Here is a 15,142-nt window from a genome sequence, read left to right as displayed (position 1 = left end):
GTGACTAGTGTTTGTCGGTTGTTAAGCTTGCGTAGCTGAGTGGATAGTGCGTGAGACTAAAAATCTCGATTACAGTCGGTCGTAGATTCGAAAACTACCCAGTTAAGTCAAAAACTACCCAGCCAAGTCTGATATCAAGGTTTTAATAGAGGCAAGAGGTTGTGGGAAGCTTCCCTGCATAAAAGGCTGCACCTTGACTTTTGTACGAAATTTTTTTTATGGTATTCTAAATTGTCAAAAAACTTCTTTCTTAGTTATTTTGTTAGAGAAACAACTAAGGTTTTGAGTGAGCCCCAGATTTTGAAATAACTCATTTCATCATGAATCCATACAAAAAAAAATCAAAAAATTTTGAACAGGTACCTCTAGCTGTAGATGAGACCTTAGTTCAAAATTCCAGAGCAGTTAACGCTAATCGATTATGAACACGATCTAAGGTTTTCAAATTTTCAGGAGCTTCAATGCTGTATAGTATCGTTTTGAAAGATTCGGACCGGATATCATCGAATCATTGAACTTGAAAGTTTTAGGGCTAATAGTAATTTTTTGAAGACAAAATAGATCGATTCAATTCAAGTTTTGAAGATAGCGTTGGAATCCTTCAAATTTATATCCCAAATATTAGGAAAAAATAGCTATTGAAAAGACTCACAGGAAGCTGAACGCTGCGATGCACGACATTCGGTAGGGACACCATGTTGCTTTTTAAAATTTCTGTCCAAGTGTCTACTGCATGTTAAATTGTCCGTTTTGTAGTCAACAACCGACATTTAAAACTCGTCTAATGACCTAAGTTTTATTGGCAGATAGTATCAGACTAGTCCCGTCATGAATAGTTTTCCGGTTAATTGTCGAAGTTTTAAATTACTTTTTCTATTTGCGCAATGTTTTGTACAGCAAGCAGGAACTCTACAGCAAGAGTGTTTTTGTTTGAGGAAAAAAAGTGTCCGTTAGCTAAATCGTTCGTTAAAACCCATCGACTTAACTAAATAAAATTTAATTGAAATAAGCGTTTTTGCAAAGATTAGATGCTATAACAGCAATCAAAAATATTTGAAACGAGCACAGGGCTTGGTAGAGAGGTTTCAGTGTTGGCATATAATTTTTGAAATGCTGTAATTTTTAGGCGGATTCCTTCAGAAATAGTTAAAATAAAGCGAAAACTTTGATTGGTTGCGTTCATTCATTTCTCAGAAAAAAACTTGAAATATTATTGTTCCGACCATTGAAACTGGGGAGAAACTTTTAATTCGGGTAGGTTATAGTTTTTTCTTCGTTTTCCACGCAAAATCAGGTATCGCAAATAATCATCGATCTGGGTTGAGTGATATATCATATTGGAGCCCTTTCAGTCGTAATTCGAACCACATTATTAAAAATTTTCCAAAAACTTTTCTTGTGTCGAGGAAAACCGGATTAAAATTTTTGATTTTTCGTCTAAATTCGAGCGAATAAAGCATAAAGCAAGCAAGCAGGCTTACAACAGCTAAATAATGCCTAATTTCGGACCTTAAAATTAAATTTTAACAAGTAAAACTAGTTTTTGCAGTTTTTTAGCTTCATTTTAGGAGCCAAAAACTTCAAAAAATTCAAAAGTTTTATGCAAAAAATTTTGAAAAATGTTTAATTTTTTGAATTTTTTTTTTGTAACTTTACAAACATTTCTGTCCAATTTGCCTATCTTACTATGATTGTCTGATATGCCTAAATTAGGTTTTACGCCAGATCCTTTCATCACACAAGCAGAATAAACTTGGCCTTTTTTTCGTTTTATTTTCCACGCAAAATCAGGTGCCAAAAAGAATAATCGGACTGGGTTGAGTGATGTATCATATCAAAGACCTTTCAGTCGTGATTCGAATCACATTAAAAAATTTCCGAGTTTTTTTCTAGTGCCGAGAACAACCGGTTTGAATTTTTTGATTTTTGTCTTAATTCGAGCGAATAAAGCAAGCGAGGCTTACAACAGCTGAATTATGCCTAATTTAAGACCTTATAACTTAATTTTAAGAATTTTAAGCAAGTAAAACTAGCTTCTTTTTGAGAACCGAAAACGTCAAAAAGTTCAAACAAAAAACAACATGCTATCCTTGTTTTTAAATTGGGCCTGACAATAAGCTACCGTACGTTTTTGCCTCCAATTAGAAAGAGTTCTGCCAGAATGAAACGTTGGTATCACTTCGAGATAATCGCGTAATGTTTTCTCTGAAATGAGCCTTTGGGTTGTATTAAAACCCCCTTGCGCTAGGCTTTATTTCAAGGGAAGATTGTTTTGAACGGCAAAATGTGCTCTTAAAAAGAGCGTGGATCGATAAAAATCGATGTTTTGCTGGCAAAAATATCTGGAGATCTTTCACATATATTTTACTGCTTATTTACTTGCGTTTGATTCAGAAATTTGCTTCAGCGCAAATTTAGGAGTTGCATGGAACAAAAGATTGAATTTAATAAGGCAATTAGCTGAAATCAGCTAAATTCAAAAGTGACAACTTGGTTTTGTTGTTAACAGCAGACGGTGCTCATTTGAGGAAGCATTTTCGAGCCCAAATTAATAAACCGATAATTTTGACCCTCCAACAAGTGATAACAGCTTCGGAAACAATAAAATGACTGGGAAACATCTTTTAGAAACAACTCTTAAAACTAACTGCGGTATCCCGTGACAGTGCGAGTAGGCTGACAGAAGCTTCGGGATTAAAATGACCGGAAAACGTAATAAAGCGAAGGTTTTAAGCCTTGTTAAAATTATAAGGATAGGCATTTGCTGCGCAAGAAGCACCTAATAATCCAACCAGAACGATTAAAATAAAGAAATTCAAAAAACAAACAAGACTGCTCGTATGAGGGCGAAGCCCTGAATGTTCCGACTGCCTTTTAAGGTTTATGGAGCAGTAATAACTTTAAAAAAATTAAGTGTAATAAAACAAAATGAAATTTTTTTCTATAATTTGAAACTTCTTATGAAAGTCATCACCCCACACGCCGTACAAAGTACAAAAGAATAGATATTGCTTCTTGTAACAAATCAATTATGGCAAATAAGCTTCATTCAACCAAATTGGAACAATTTCTAACATGGATTAATTTTTCGCTTACGCGTTAATAGCGCGAAATATGAAATATATCGCACGTTAATTGTCCCAAATTGGCCAAAATGGCAATCTTTAAAACCCCATAATTTTACAAAAAACGATCACAGGTGAAATAACTTTTGAAGTTTAAGCGCAGGACAACAATTGCTTTTGAAAGATATAAACAAATTCCGTCAAAAATGGTTAGTTAAAAAGTCGAAATTTGTCTGAAGAAAAAAAAACCCACCCCGAGCACAAGTATTCCGTTACTTTCGTATCGAAAGTCGGAACAACAATTCAGGGGAAACTGAAAAAAAAATCTAACTATCTGTTTTTTAAAGGGCTCTTAAAATAGGACGTAAAATCTGCAAAAGTGATACAAAAATGCCGAATGAATGAGGTGACAGTTCAATCTCATCGTAATTTTTGGAATTGTCGAGTTGTTTAGTTTAAAATCCGCAAAAATTCAGCCCAGTTTTTCTCGACATTGAGACAAATTTTTTTAATAGTTTTTTTTCTGGAAGCCAAATTACGACTCAGAGATTTGCCTCTCTGCGAGCTTTCTTTGGATTCATAAAAGTTGAACGCAAAACGTACCTAGCACATAGCTCCTTCCTACTTTGCTAAGCAGTCGAGACATCAACATAAAAAGTCTGATTGGAAGGAACAACCTTTCGCGGTGGATAAATTGCATCACTCCATGGCAGTTTTTTTTGAATGTTTCTATCTTTGTTATTTTTGTGATAATGATTTTGATAATTTTTGTTAGGAAAATTATCCGCGTCCCGGCAATTCGGCCATAGACAATTCAGCCGGTCTGAAGTTCAGACAATTCTGACAAAAGTATGCTGACAATTCAGCCAGAGAAAATTTAGCCAGTAATAGAGACCGCCGCACTCGCGCCAACGTGTTGCAAGCTTGCCAACAGAGGATAGGACTCTATATGGAATTTAGAGTCGGTTATCGCCCACCGGCGACCTTAAACCGAGAAATAACTCCGATTCAGATTTTTCATTCGAACATAGCGTTTTGTAAAATTGGCTGAACTGTATCAGACTGAATTGTTTGAATACTTTTGACTGAATTGCCTGAATTTCAAATTGGCTGAATTGTCTTTGGCCGAATTGTCTTTGGCCGAATTGTCTGTGCGCCTTATGAACATCTCGTATATGCTGAAGAAAGCCCAGTTTCTATCATTTTGGATAAGTTTTGCATATACTTGACCCTTTTTCAAATAACAAAATTTCCCTGCTTCTGACTTGCCGAAAAAAAATTGCTTTATATCTGCAGACATTTAAGAATAAAGCTTTTTCGTCATTTGTCCGAGCAAATGCAATTCTGTCCATTTCAAAAATGCTGTCGACTTTTTTTTGGTACAATCTGATTTTCTGAAAAAAAAACAGGCCAAAAACAGTATTTTCTAAAAAAAAAAAGGCCAAAAAAGCAGTATTTTTTGAGAAAAAAACAGGCCAAAAAACAGTATTTTCTGAAAAAAAAAACAGGCCAAAATAATTTTTTTAAAAATCCCTTTTTAGAAAAATTGCTCTCACCGTATTCAAAAATTACTATTTATTGGCGATGTAGGAACCTTCAGCAAAATTTAGGGATGGTCAGCCAAACGTGCATATCTTAAATTATGGATGCCTTCTTTCCGCTTCCCATTGATTAGCATATATGCTAGGTCTGCAGGCCATTTTTTAACAATTGGTAATTGTGTTTTTTCCTGTTTGCATTTTTCTGCTTACACATTCCGTTCATTTTCCACGTGATTTTTTTAAGGATGAATGTTGATAGAGTGGTTAAAACAAATTGCGTCCGCAATTGATAATTAGGAGCAGGCTTGGGAAATCAGGATGGAAGAAGAGTTCGTGGTGCTTTTTCCTTTTCCATTACGATACGAAAAATCCCTATGCTGATAAAACTAGACCTCAGCTTGCTGTCAGAGCTAGTCGTTTTAATCGGTTTCTTTCTCACTTATCGGCGAATTTCCCGTCTATTCCTGTTTATTTCGATAGGGCTTCTCTAGGATTAAAACCTAGTCGTGTTGACTGCATATGTTCATTGGATCAATTATAATCCATTTTTACTGGAGGGCTACAGGACACTGTGAAATGAGATTAAAACTTAAAGCAATGTTTGTAAATTAGCAAATTTCAACTAGTCTTACCAGAATTTAACAAAATTTGCCATTACGAGGCCAAACAGTGCATATTGTGCATTGTAAGCGGAATTCACAACATGCCAAAATCACATTTGTCGCGAAATCCGCAACATTGCTACTTTTCTTTGATCTTCTATGCTTTTTTGGATTCCCTAAACAAATACCTAAAACACTACAACGCTCAAAATTCCTCCAAAATAGGCGAATTGGCGGAATCCACAACTTTATTTGCAGAATCCAGAAGAGTTTGTGGAATCCCCAAACAAGAGTATCGTTAAATTTAGCTGTTGTATTGTTAATTTTAGACAATCGTATCGTTAAATTTAGCTGTTTCGGAATCCACAAATTGTAAGTGGAATCCGCAAATTGTAAGTGGAATCCGCAAATATAAGTGGAATTCGCAAATTGTAAGTGGACTCCGCATTTTGTTTGCTGATATTATTTACATATATGTTTATATGTGGAAACGTTTTAATTTTTATCTCTTATTTACTGGATGATCACCAGCAAGTTCAATCTCAATTACTACGTTGATCAGCTACCAGTTGAAATACCTGTCAATCTCAATTCCTGTCACCGACTTTGATCTCATTTCCTGTAACCCAACTTCGATCTCAATTCCTGTAACCCAACTTCGATCTCAATTCCTGTAACCCAACTTCGATATCAATTCCTGTAACCCAACTTCGATCTCAATTCCTGTAACCCAACTTCGATATCAATTCCTGTAACTCAATTTCGATCTCAATTCCTGTAACCCAACTTCGATCTCAATTCTTGTCCACCCAAAATTGATCTCAATTCCTGCCATCAATCTCAATTCCTGCAAAAGTGAACAAATTGAACAAATTATAAAGTAAATTCGCATCTAAATTCAGCAGTTCATTTCAATCAATTAATTCAATTAAAACAATAAAAATTTAGTTTATCCTTTTTCGAGTAATTTCAATTTTCGAACATATAATTTGATAAAGCAAAGTTTTCAGGAACATATTTTTGTTTTGAAATTAACATTTATTTGAGCTGTAGTTTTTCAAGTTTTGTTATTTTTTATCTAAAACGGATTTACTCAAATTAGTTTTTTTTGATAGATAATTTACTCCCTATGAGCAAATTACACCAAAGAGATAGTTCACTCGCAATGAGCATTTTTGACGGGCCCACATACATTTCAGACCATAACACATACTGCATACAGTAAAAAAATACTGCAATTTACGGTTAATTTAAAGAGCTCAAATAATAACAATCAGTCCATAACAACAAACAGTTTAAAACAGTTCAGTAACAAAAAGTCATAACAAACAGTCATAACAACAATTAATATAAACAATTCAAGTTGTTCATTCTCAGTAACAAAAAAAAATCGTGGGCGGACTCGGCTATTTTATGCCTGAAATATTTCTCGGTAGTTATCCTCGACGGCATATCTACCACGGTATGCATTTATATGGCATCGCATTGTGCTCATGAAAAAATCTCTGTATTCGTTGAACTTGAGAGATTTGATCAGAGTGTCCGGCTCACGTTCGTTTTTGCTGGCAACAAATCCCATTTTCCCCAAGTGCAGAATCCCAAGATTGATAGCATCGAAAAAGCCCTGAGATAACACTGCCCAAAAATTTAGCAGCACACTGTGTGGATCGATGATAAACCAATGGCCTTTCTGGTTACTGATATAGCTGGAACCAATATGAAAGTTTGCCCTGTTTTTTTCCATCTTTTTCCATTGCATCTTTTTATAACCGAAAACGGCGCGAAAAAATGGCTAATTGGGTGAGTGATATTACTCAGATCGCAGCTAATTTCATTCTAAAAGCAAGCACAATAGAATAAATCATATTTGTTTTTGGAAAACAACGAAATTGAAACAGACAACTAAATACCAAACAATCTTTTTCAGCAGCTCCGCCATAACAGAAGGCATTCTCAGGGTGATATTCGCATTACCGATGAAACTCATTCCAGCAAAGGCTCGTTTCTTCGTGCAATCAAGTTTCAAACAATCAACACAGACTTTTTCTCCCGCGCGCAAAATAGTCGATCTTAGTTATAATCACAAATTAGAATACTGTGTATAGTTAGAATAAGATAAATTATAATACCGATAATATTATGAATCAATTGCATTCGGAACTGCCTTATAAATTTTCAAGATATCAGATGAAACTGATGATCATATACAGATTATCACGATAGTTGGATGTGATTAATTAGTAGATTAGTTACTCATTTGATTAGTTACATGATAGTTTTACCTGTTTTACACCGTTCATGCATGGGGAAAACTTACTGGGAATGTCATTTTCTAGCGACTCAAAATAATCGAGGCGACTCAAAGTATCTTCTTGCGGTTCTTCGTCTTTGTTTTTTTTGGCCATGGGCTCTGAGGGTTTTTGTTCGGGTCGAGGTTTCTCAGCATCCTTAATCATGAGTTTTTTGAAATCGTCTGGCAGTGATTCTCCGACTCGTTTCCTCGATTTACTTTGTGACTCGTTTTTCAAAAGGAATACTTAATGTATAAACTGTCATTACATGGTGGTCCGTTACCCGCAGTATCGTGACGTTTGTCGACCGAACGAACTGTGCACTGGGACACGAAAGGGTCATTAATAAGGACAATCACTTTTTTGGCACTCCCAGCTTGTTCGAAAAAGACCATCGAGTCCTTGTGCAGCCGCCTGGGGTTGAACGATAGCTTCCCCTTTCTCGAATTTCTCCTCCTGCTGATGACACAAGCACCATTGTGTTCGGGCAAATTTCGTATATTCCATGCTGCTGCGTTTTCTTTTCTGTCTTCTGGGAAGCTAAAGATGGCACTTCCCGGCCAATCATACCATTTAATCTAAATGCACGAATCGCTGATTACTGATAAAGTTACAGCAATTTCCCAAATGGAAATGACGGCATCGAAGACTTGTATTTTCCTTTACCCGAAAAGTTCTATTCAGCATGATGACTTGGATGAAAGACTCTAATATGATTGAGCTGAGGAGCGATTGAATGGTTGAATGAAATGAGTCTTGGTTCAAGAAATGACAAATTCTCTGATGCAGGGTTAAGGCGTCACTGATAATGACGGCTTCACTGATAAGAACTGCATTTCTCAGCGAAGCCGTCATTATCACTTAGCCGTCTTATCTTTAAGCAGTCATTATGACATAGATGCTACAGTCGGCTAGTGTGCTAAAAAGAGTAGAAAGTGTCAAAGCTTTTCCTTGGTGGACTCTTCTCTCGATCCTGGTGTTTCGATTAAATTGGTGCTGATAAGTTTTGGGAGCTTGGCCGCTAATTTGGAGTCAGTTCATCCTCATTTTGTGCTCAATATTAGTTGCATCTCTCATTTTGTTATCTCAATCTAGTGAAAACGTACGGAATCAATCTAAGTAAAATATCGAAGGCCGAAAGCTCATGTTCAATGCCTTCCATTTCTCCATCACCATTTGCAGTGCCTTTAAACAACCTTGTGCCTCAGTCACCACTCGCAGCACCAGAGACGACATCATTTGCTACCCCGACACCGGTAACCCCTTTGCGAGCACCCCGAGACGTTTCGCATCGCCAATTCTACAGACATATGGGCAACCACATACCCCTCTGCGACATGTCCATTCAGGGCCCTCGATGATTCATCAGTTCCACCCTCTGCAGTATCAGCCATATCCGGCCTACCTGGATTCTTATATGTCGGTATCACCGTATACGAATTCTCCATGACCATCGGCGTTTCTCCTCTGTCGAGAAATTGAAAGACAACCGCATGCCCATGAGAGGTGAACCCACATTCCCACGGATCCACGAGCTGTTGATCCCACCGAACCACGAGATCACAGGAATGACGAGCCCACAGGAAGCCGCAAAAGGGATTATGCAGATCCAGTGAATGTAGGCAAAACTGTAATTTAAAGAAAAAATTTTAAAAGCAAACGCATTATACAAGCACAATAATTTTTGGTAAACTAAATATCGAAACTGAATCATATTAATTTTAGCAACCTGGAAAAGTCTCCCGAGCCGAAAACGCGATAATAAACGAGGCTCGCAAAGAAAAAGTTTTACAGGCTGCGCCGATGAAAGAAACGAAACCTTGACCCACAAAGAACAATTGACCTTGTTCAGGGCCATTGTCACGTTTCTGTTCACGTGCACAGGAACGCTCGAGAAAATGATCTACAACACCTTGGTACTTTCTGTCGGTCCAGGCGTTTTTCAAAAAAGAGGAAAAAACCACGAAGACAATTGCGTGGAGTTGAGCATAGAACCAGCAGCCTGTAAGTATCTTATCAAATCTAAAATATTAATTTGATGAAAAAATACTGATGACTCGATTTGATGACTCAATTTTCTAGTGTCAACTTTCCGCGTCTCCCACAGAATTTCAATCTGGCTAGTACAGTGTATGAAATTAAATTGTACAACATGGAGGCCAGAAACCATTTAAAGAAGAGCAATATGAACTATGTTATTCAGCGGGCTTTTCGGGACACCAAAAACCTGGTGACAACTCAACTGTTTTTCGTCAATTCATTTGGGAACGCGGTGTTCCGGGTTGCTCCACTAGTTGATCAGTTTAAACGCAGGTAGATCAAAGTAATTTTTAGATTTCTTCTAAAGAGATTTGATTATCAAAATAGAAACCGACATGGAATCACATGTTGTCATTTTCAATTATTTTAGACTAGCATCATAAGTTTGGAACAAACGAAGCGCTCTCTCGCACGTAAGGTTGCGAAGCTTATGCTTTTGTCTAGCAACCCTACGTTCGAGATGGAGAAGCCGAAGAAGCAAGCTTCAGAAGTTTACCAGAAATTGGACGGATACACCTACGAAGAGGTTTTGTTGGCAGTGTGATCCCGACAACGTTACTTTCGCCAGGTGCAGCGCGCACAGATCTTCATTCAGCAGATAATCAATTCGCATGAGCTGTCGAGTAAATTTACAAACTTTTACTCAAAGCAGAAGTAGGCAACCCATGACTTGAAGAGGGTGGTTGAACATGTGGCGAAGCTGCTCAATGATTGATCAAAGAGAAAGTTTCAGCCGCTTGGGAATACCACTAGCCTGAAACATACCGCCAACGACATTGAAAACCTACCAGATGAGGTTCAGGAAGAGTTGCAGAGTCGTGCATTGACCCAGAGCTGGGTCGGCATATGTGATGTGATTTTTCCCGTCTTTGGAAGAGGTACTTTATAATTTTAATGACTCGATCAATATATCTTAAAACAGTTTCGTTTCCGAATCAGTAATTTGATTTTTTTTTCTTAAGTTTGATTTGCAATCATTCAAGAAACATGACGTGTTGATGGATTACATGGCAAAGTAGTCACCAACATCAATGCCGATCAGTAATGCCTCGAACCAGAAGTTCGAAGTGAATACGTATTGCAAATTACGGCTCTTCCTAGGCGATTGATCGACGCTTCAAATGAGGGCTGCCCATTTCATAAATGGAAAGTTTGCCTCGGTCGTTTAGCGAACCACGCGACCCAGAAAAAAAAACGAGGCCAATATGAAGATGGTAGAAGTTGTACTTTCCTGCATAAGTGAAAGATTAGTCACCCTAAAAGCCAGGAGAGACATTGTACCTTTCGAGCAACTGCGCTTTGACTATGGAAACAAAATTGCTCAAGCGCTGTTTGACGACAGCAGTTCAAAAAATTTTGGATTTTCTCTAAATTCTAAACTCGTTTTGGGAACGTTTTTTCAGTTTTCGAATCAATTTAGAATTTATAACAGTTTGCATTTTTTGTTCACGATTTTATGATTTAAATCTGTTCTCCTTTATGTTCAATTTAAGTTCGGATTTGCAAACTGAAAAATTTGATTAAAAACTCAAAATGGCCGTTTTTAATCAAATGTTTAAGTTTATTGAACATCTAATAGCGTATATCCCCAAACTTTGTCAAGTAAGGAGTTAGTATTCGTTCGTGGGTTCCACTGAAAATGGTTAAGTATTTGTTCGTAATTTACGCAACCGTATAATCTAGCTATAATCATTGCTCAAGGCTGCTGGGTTATCAAATTGCGGATTTACAAACCAAAATAGCCGTTTCAATAAAATGTTTAAATTTATTTATTTCTAATAGGGTATCTTCTCGAATTTAGTTTTGACTCAAGATTTGTTCGTGAATTACACCGACAATGGTTAAGTATTTTATCGTAATTTCCGCTTTCGTTTTTCTAGCAAGCCATTGTTCAAGCTGGTTATTCCTTATATCTTACTTACAATCTGCGGAATCCGCTCACAGTTTCTGGAATTGTTAAAAACAAATTGTCGCGCTCGAATACAATAATTCATAGTAAAAATTAAGTGAGAACATATAAAACAGCTACTCGGGTCCCCCTCACCTGTTCCAGAGGTGAAAACTCACCGGCATAATGACGAGGGTCTCAACTGAGGGCCACCCAGATTCATTGTCGCCCGAAAATGGTACAAGTATGATAGTAAGGTCCACGAAACATATAGATGAGCCCCGGAGAAACAAGTAAAACATATAAAGCTGTAGTCAGCATGTTTTCAAATGAAAAGCATATAAGCTAAAACACGTTCTTGTTGCGGAATCCGCTTACAATTAACAAAATACACAGTTTGGCTTCTTAATGATCCTGATTTTTAAAGACCCAACTATTATTCCTGTACCCCAAAAAGTTTTAATCGTGTATTATTGTGGATATCGTTAACTAGTATCCGTCCTCTGGTATAGCTTTTAACGAATCTATACCAATATAGTACCAGAATGCGTTTTGCTGCGATGATTTGATGATTTGATGATTTGATACAATTGTTGCGATAATTTCCGCAATTGTGTAATCTAGCTATAATCATTGCTCAAGGCTGCTGGGTTATCAAATTTCGGATTTACAAATCAAAATAGCCGTTTCAATAAAATGCTTGAAATTATTTATTTCAAATAGGGTATCTTCCAGAATTTAGTGTTGACTCATGATTTGTTTGTGAATTAAACCGACAATGGTTAAGTATTTTATCGTAATTTCCGCTTTCGTTTTTCTAGCAAGCCATTGTTCAAGCTGGTTATTCCTTATATCTCAGTTACAATCTGCGGAATCCGCTCACAGTTTGTGGAATTGTTAAAAACAAATTGTCGCGCTTGCATACAATAATTCATAGTAAAAATTAAGTGAGAACATATAAAACAGCTACTCGAGTCCCCCTCACCTGTTCCAGAGGTGAAAAATCACCGGCATAATACCGAGGGTCTCGACTGAGGGCCACCCAGATTCATTTTTGCCCGAAAATGGTACAAATATGATAGTAAGGTCCACGAAAGATATAGATGAGCCCCGGAGAAACAAGTAAAACATATAAAGCTGTAGTCAGCATGTTTTCAAATGAAAAGCATATAAGCTAAAACGCGTCCCTGTTGCGGAATCCGCTTACAATTAACAAAATACACAGTTTGGCTTCTTAATGATCTTGATTTTTAAAGACCCAACTATTATTCCTGTACCCCAAAAAGTTTTAATCGTGTATTAATGTGGATATCGTTAACTAGTATCCATCCTCTGGTATAGTTTTTAACGAATCTATACCCATATAATACCAGAATGCGTTTTGTTGCGATGCTTTGATACTCAGAAACTCATTTTTTCGCATCCCTATTCCAATTCGGGGTAAACAGTTAACAACATCCTATTTTGTTAATTAAAGACTAGCCGACGTGACCATAAGGTTTTCGTTCACGTAACTGTTTCATATAGCCAAAAACTAGCCGTCATGGCCATATGGCTCCCAACGTTGCCTATGGTTGTTGTTGTTGGCGGTAGTCTCGTTAACTATGTTTTCGTTTTTTTTTCGGTTCATTGTCGTTTGGTCTCGTCCCTCGTCCAGCGTTATTGGCCCCCGACGGGATATGTAGGGCATACCATTAGCGTGGGTTACTTGAACGTCGTTTTAACACTGTTCTTGTCAAAATTGATCTCTCGTTTTGTTGTGCTGTTGTGAGGTCAGCATCCTCCGTCAAGCTAAACAATTTCTTTCAAAGGAGCTTAGCTGTCCCGCTATGTGATTTGAGTTTGTTCAGCTACACCATGGGGTTACTTGGGGCTCAGTATTTGGAGGCTGTGGCGATTTTTTAGCTCTATAATTCGTTAGAGCCACGATTGCAGAAACCTCACTTCAACCACCAGTTTGACATTACTCTATCAAAATTTGTCGCTTATCCTTTACTAGAATACCTGACAAAATTACTCCCCGGTTGTAGCTGGTAAGATGTCGGATCAAAAACTGAACCAAAGTACAGAGAGTCAACTATGAATTCTAGCTTTAAAAACTTGAACTCACTACCCGCAAATTTACGGCACTGGCTGGCTACAGGTGACAGTTTTTTGCCAGCTCTCGCGTTTGGTTTGTTCCCATATCTGAAATATTAGATTCCAAATCAGTTGTTGTCTCGTTTCCAGCTACTCAGTTTTCTCAGTTTTGCAACCGTTCCTCCACAGTCACCGTTCCTTTGACCAAATCATTGTCATCTTTTAGCAGAAGAAAGCAGTTAGGTGTCTTGGAATGTCCTCGAAGAATGATTTGAGAATTGTCTATGATTAGGATAGTACCTCCTAAATCATTCAAGAAAGATGACGTAATGATGGAATACATGGCAAAGTAGTCACCAACATCAATTCCGACCAGTAATGTCTCCAACCAGGAGTTCGAAGTGAATACGTAGTGCAAATTGCGGGTCTTCCTAGGCGATTGATCGGCGCTTCAAATGAGGGCTGCCCATTTCATAAATGGAAAGTTTGCCTCGGTCGTTTAGCGAACCACGCGACCCAGAAAAAAAAACGAGGCCAATATGAAGATGGTAGAAGTTGTACTTTCCTGCATAAGTGAAAGATTAGTCACCCTAAAAGCCAGGAGAGACATTGTACCTTTCGAGCAACTGCGCTTTGACTATGGAGACAAAATTGCTCAAGCGCTGTTTGACGACAGCAGTTCAAAAAATTTTGGATTCTCTTTAACTTTTAAACTCGTTTTGGGAACGTTTTATCAGTTTTCGAATCAATTTAGAATTTATAATAATTCGCATTTTTTGTTCACGGTTTTATAATTTGAACCTGTTCTCCTTTATGTTCAACTTAAGTTCAGATTTGCAAACTGAAAAAGTTTTTTCTTCTTTTTGCTACGATAATTCTAAGTTTTTTTTCAGACAAGACAGAAAGATTTTAAACTTAGACAATTATGAGGCTTACCTTATCATAAGTATAGCCACTATGACTACTAGAACCGAAAAAAAACTCACAATAAACCAGCTAAAGCGTAAGTTGGTTCAGCAACCGTGGTTAAGGAAGAATTGATCTAGTTTTTCTTCGACCGTGCTAGTTAATAGAAAATGGATCTGTAGATATTAGCTGGATTGTAAAAATTTTTGCAATAAACGTAAACCATAACCTCAACCATCATCTACCATGAGGTTTAATGTCCATTTCCATAGGGATTCATCGTGCAAGATGACATTAAACTTCGGCATAGGCTCTGATTTTGACGTTGGACCCCGATGGATTGTTTTTATTTTAGGCGTTGATTAATTAACTAATTCTTTGTTATTTTTTTTGAGTGTTCACTCAAAAAAATGTTAGGGCCAATTTTGAATCTACGGCTGCAACGAATCAATTCGCACTTACATTCTAAGGCGTTTACGAAATAATTCACTGTATGCCCCAGTTTTGAATTTAAAACTATGGTTAGTTTCGACGGTTAACTCATCCTAATGAATATGGAATCAGTTCGTAAAATAACAGATTGATTCAAAAAAATGTGTCTAGCCGAATTAAATCATAATCAACAACGTTGTTAGTTTTTTCTATCCTTAGGCATTTTTCGAATTAATTGTGCAATTTAAACTAATCGAATTGTTTGGTATGACAGTTTGAATTGGTTGCGTTATACCGC

General features: G+C 37.1%; 1 protein-coding gene across 3 annotated transcripts in view; it reads right to left on the bottom strand.

The window, feature by feature from the left end:
- Window positions 1–15,142, bottom strand: part of LOC134845429 (dynein regulatory complex subunit 2-like) — a 442,061-nt gene that overhangs the window by 142,163 nt on the left and 284,756 nt on the right. Inside the window, exon 1 of one of the 3 annotated variants that reach the window (XM_063862325.1) lies at window positions 2,443–2,452. The exons of the other annotated variants lie outside the window; for them this stretch is intronic. The gene's annotated coding sequence lies outside the window, so the exon portion shown is untranslated. Of the gene's footprint in view, window positions 1–2,442; window positions 2,453–15,142 lie in introns of those variants that run through there. 3 annotated transcript variants of the gene reach the window in all.

Source organism: Symsagittifera roscoffensis, chromosome 1 (assembly GCF_963678635.1).
Source record: "Symsagittifera roscoffensis chromosome 1, txSymRosc1.1, whole genome shotgun sequence".
In the NCBI taxonomy this organism is placed as follows: Eukaryota; Metazoa; Xenacoelomorpha; order Acoela; family Convolutidae; genus Symsagittifera; species Symsagittifera roscoffensis.
The sequence above is the reverse complement of the archived record's forward strand: the minus strand, read 5'-3'. Positions and strand labels throughout refer to the sequence as shown.